General features: G+C 36.7%; 2 long non-coding RNA genes across 2 annotated transcripts in view; both read right to left on the bottom strand.

The window, feature by feature from the left end:
• Window positions 1–854: 854 nt before the first annotated feature.
• Window positions 855–3,863, bottom strand: LOC109955576 (uncharacterized). Its single transcript, XR_002274283.1, has 3 exons — window positions 3,758–3,863; window positions 1,965–2,076; window positions 855–1,879 (listed from the first exon to the last, which is right to left on the bottom strand). It is a non-coding gene; the product is annotated as an uncharacterized LOC109955576 (long non-coding RNA).
• A 212-nt stretch (window positions 3,864–4,075) lies between these two features.
• LOC109955516 (uncharacterized) overlaps window positions 4,076–5,078 on the bottom strand; it is a 3,149-nt gene continuing 2,146 nt past the window's right edge. The window contains exon 3 of the long non-coding RNA XR_002274273.1: window positions 4,076–4,178. This is a non-coding gene — a long non-coding RNA (uncharacterized LOC109955516). The remainder of the gene's footprint in view (window positions 4,179–5,078) is intronic.

Here is a 5,078-nt window from a genome sequence, read left to right as displayed (position 1 = left end):
GTTTTAGCCTTGTTTTCATTAACTTACAGCTTCATCTGTAAATGTCCTTTTCAGTGAAACTAAACCAGTGTTGACAATGTGTGATCAGAATTGCTAATTCAACTATTTTAGCTATTTAATTTATAACAATCTATCATGTTTTATGAGCTGGTAATATATATCTTATATGTAAAATAATTTGTGAAGTATGTAGTAACTACAACTGTAAATTAATAAATGTTGGAGAGAAAAAAATGCATCATTTCCATCTGACATGTAAAAGAGTGGAAGTATAAAGTAACAGAAAAATTGCACTATCCCAGTAAAGTACCTAAAATTTGCACTCGACTATTTCAGTAAATGTCTTCAAGTACATTCCACTATTGGACATGGTACATGCTTTACAAATCCCTGTCTATGCTAAATTGATTTTCAGCAATGTATGTTATGAAGCACCGACATGTTTAAAAAATGTTCATTGGCTCAGAGGGAGGCTGCATCATTCATGGGTTACAGGGTTATTTTTGACTTATGGGTGAACTCAGGTTGCTTCACGACCTTGTTTCATGTCTCCTCACTCCTCAGATGACCTGGACATTGTTACACGACATGGGTGAACTCAGGTTGCTTCACAACCTTGTTTCATGTCTCCTCACTCCTCAGATGACCTGGACATTGTTACTGCCCCTCGTTATAAAGGACGTCTCAGTCCCTTTACTACTGTCCAGTAAGGACTGAGGAGCAGTCAAGAGCAACATTTTTTTTTATCAGATTGATACATTTATTAGAAATCTGTTATTGATTTATATCATGACAAATAACAGCTTCAGCCCAGGTGTAATATCAACACCCAGTTTTGATTATATGTGCTCTCATTTAACCATTTATTTAACATTATTTGTTCTAACTTCACACATCATTTCATTCAACTTTCATGATTTGTGAGAAATATTATTTTTATGGTCCTTTTTTCATTTTAACCTGAATCATGGATCATGTTATAGTCAGACAGAGCAGGTCTCCTCTCTTTCAGCAATAAAAATATCAACCATTATCATCATCATCATCAATTTCTACCAGGTGGAAATCCCTGTGCGTCAGGTAGAATGAACATTTTGACAAGACCTATTCACTTAATTTCCGCCTTTACTAAAACTTAGGAGACATTCTCATCATAACCTGGATTGTTCTATAGTGAATTTACAAATAGAATATCAATAAATGCAACAAATAACAATAAATAGACATCATGGCTTATGTGCTTTCAGTTTTGATGCAGTACCTCTACAAACTGGTCTGATGAATCTGTTCACAGTTTACACTAAATATGGAATTCAGGTTTGTAATGAATGCACAGATGCTTGTCAAATTGGGGAAACATTTCACATTCACTTTAGTCATTTTGGAGGGCATCACTACACAGTAGTCATTATTATTAGGACAGTACATTGCATTATCTGTGCAAATACAAACTCAAAGGCATACAGATCCCTTCGCCCTGCAGACTGACAGCTGATCCAGCTGTGCCATTGTCAGCAGAAAGTGATGGAGCAAAGGATGTCTCATTTCACTAGCGTAGGTTTTCTTCATTTTTCTCTCCTCACACCATGTAATTGCGTTTCTCACTTCTTAAATGGGAGGGACTAAGATATGAGGGTGAGATGCAAGTGAAGCGCCCTCAATGTTATAGACTTTACTTCAACATTACATGCCATAATGACATGCTCTAATTCAGTCTTATACATTTAAATATCATTTTGCGTCATCTCATTTGTGAGATCTTGACAGTACAATGAAAACACAGCAGATAAAGCATTACTTTATGCTTCCTCTCCAGCTAGATTGGTGATGAGACTCTGCTTCTTGTTCTTCTTCTTGTTTTCTTCACAGGGATCTTTTTCTGAAAGACAATTCACATGCACTGTTCAGTGCTAGAAAAGCTGGTATGTGTCTGTTTGTATCTCCTTTCAGAGGAGGTTTGGTACCTGGCACGTCTTCATGTGGTTGGATACAGACTGAAGCGAGGCTGAAGAGGGAGACAATGATGAAGGCAAAGATGATGAAGGTCAGCTCAAAGCTAGAGAACGGTAGTTCCATCTACACAACCACCAACACAAAGCATTCGAAGCACAACATTACATGGTTTGACATCTTTTCATTAAGAAAGAACACAATACATGATAAACACTTTGGGGGATATTTATTATGTGTAGCAAATAACCGCCAGGTGTGGAAAATATTGCAGCACTGCAGTTTTTTAAATTTAGCAAACTACGGTATTTACCAGTACAGAATGGGGACACCTTAAAATGCATATCGATTGAGACCACACATGCAAATTCTTGCAGTGCTGCATTTCTTCCGTTTATCCCAATGCGACTCCTTAATTAATATGAACACATGCAATTGCACCGTTTCGTGCCAGAAAATAAGCCACAAAACCTTAGTAAATTTCTCCCTTTGGATTTTATTTTTGCTACCATACTTGTGAAGTAAAAATGGTTTTAAAAATCATTTTTTGCTGAATTGCGATCACAGATACGTGTCTTGCCATCATTTAAAAAACACTGCAAATGTGTACATATGAGGTTCCATTAGACATAAACTAATATTTCTTAATTTATATGTGGGTGACTTAAAATGTGGTTGCTCACATCCCTCTGACTCAATTTTTTCTTCTAACATCATCCATTCAGCATTTGAACAGTTTAACAAATCGGAGACGTGGAACTGCACGTTTGTGGATAAAATTAGGACTTGTTTGGAATTTATGATGAAACTACAGGTTACTGCTAGTTTAAATGCACATTATCCACATGTCCAAATAAATGTTTTTGTCAGCACAAAAGCCACTTGCTTGTTAAGTAACATTCTCATAGCATTATTGTGTACATGCAGCGGAAGTTTCAGTGCCTTCCAGCAGAGGGCGCTATAATCTTGTTATTTGTGACTGTTAACATCTGGCAGGTGTCGGTTTATAATCACTCATTCTTCAGTCTTCCTACAGTGCTATCCGTATATTGTGTCATGTCGCTTTTCACAAATGTACTAAAGCTGAATATCTTTCCTGGACTGGACAGGCACATTTTATTGCAGAATCTTTAATTTATAAATATTTTTAGTCTGAAATATTTCAATAATCCAGTTAGCAGTAAGCGGTGCTATGTTTAAGTCCCACAAAGTTAAGAAAAGCACTAAACTATCATAAAAACAATGACTGGGTAAAACTGGAGGCTCGCATGAATAAAACAGTTAGTGTTGGAAAGCTTTGAAAGTAGGAGAACTCCTCACCTGCTTAACTGTAACAAATATGGTACTTTGTTAATTTTAAACATAAAGTAATGAGAGCATGAATCCAGTCAGTGAAAACATGTTGAACTGTAGTCAAAGAAGGTCAGGAGCTCAAATGAAATTATAAAGAGGCTAAATAAATAAATGATCCTTTCACTGTGCACCATGTGGTTCTATACGATCAGTGGGAGGCTGAATTAATCATAATATCCGAACACAGATGGCCGATGATTCACACATTTGTCATGCTGTCATAGATCTGATCATTCACACACATTCCACCTTTTGATCCCCGACAAGAGCAATTCAGATGCCTCGTTCCTGCAGAATAATATGAGAGCTCGCTCTCGTCTTGTCAATACACCTTTTGTACATTTCAATCAGAGACAACTCTCTTTTGATAAAAATGTCTTGTTGAGCAAATCAAACATACAACAAGAAAAGTGGGAAAAGCAAGAAAAGTTGTTTTGATGTTTTTGAAACTTACCTGCAGAAGGACCACAGCAGCTATTTTCAGATCTGAAGATCAAAAAAGAAGGATTTGTGTGCATCTTCACATACACACAGTCTCTCAAAGAGGAAAGAACACAGGCGTGAGGCACTGTCATGTCACAGTTTGTTGAGGCAGGCGTGTTTTTTATTGAATGTTTTACAGTGCGTCGTCCAGGCCACTCCTTGCCTGATCCAGGACACAAGTGGATCATATAACAAAGTAAACACACACTCAGTGTTCACCATGTAGACTTTGTTCTTGAAACACACACACATGCAGTTTCCAAGGCTTTGGCTGATAAGTCCTCCTAAGACACCAAACAGGAATGTTTCGCACAAAAGGTTTTCATTCTTTGCCATGGCTCTTGTCTGGAGTCACACAATCAGCTCCTCACTTTGTGGTCGTGTCTTAGTCTCTGATGGATTAGAAATAATAAAAATGAACACTTCTTGTTTTGTACAAGATAGCAGTAAAAGAATGATTTGTTTTGCACTCAGGCTCATTATTAATTTGCATTCAGTGAATAAAATAAAATAAAAGCTCTGGTAAACTAAGTGGATTAGTAAAAGTATTTTGTCACAAACCTTAAAAATTTCAGACACTTATAAAGAAGAATTAGAGAAAAAAATGCAAACTGTATAATCAGTTGTATTATTAAGAGGTCCTAAAGATGCAAAGTTGTTATTTTCTACTTATACTATTCACTTGGTGGTTTAATATAATACAAATGCTCTGCAGGCTGTAAAATATTGCGTTATACCAAGGACGTAGTTTTGCATATGGACAATAGTGACATGTCTCTACCAGTATCTGACCAAACCTGTACATATTGTCTTTGGAGTGAAGTCATCAAGTCATTCTGTTGTCCCCTCCCTGAGACTACACCTACAAGATGACATTCTAGCATCCCAGTGAAAAGGGAGGGAGCAATCTAAAGCTCAGGTTACATGCAAATGTCATATTTGCTCCCAGACATGAAGAAGGCGATAGCTGTCAATTATCAGGACTGTTGATCCATACCTCAAGCATGGGCAAACATTTAGTCTGTTAGATGACTTCTTCCCTTTCCTTTTGTTAGGTATTTTTAGTCAGATAGAAATTGGATAGATACTTTATGTATTAGAAATGTTTAGTGGAGATAGGATGTCTAGTTAGACTGTTAAATGCTTAGTCATGCTTATGAGTTTCTACAGGGTACATCTGGTCAAGGATAACTAGAGAGAAGAGTTGATGACTGTCAGCAGACAGGGTGTTTAATATTATTATTACGACGTGTATAACTGTAGCCTTAGCCATAATATGTTCTTATGTTTAA

This window comes from Monopterus albus, unplaced genomic scaffold, assembly GCF_001952655.1.
Source record: "Monopterus albus unplaced genomic scaffold, M_albus_1.0 scaffold15.1, whole genome shotgun sequence".
Classification (NCBI taxonomy): Eukaryota; Metazoa; Chordata; class Actinopteri; order Synbranchiformes; family Synbranchidae; genus Monopterus; species Monopterus albus.
Note: the sequence above shows the minus strand (reverse complement) of the source record. Positions and strands in the feature narration are given on the sequence as shown.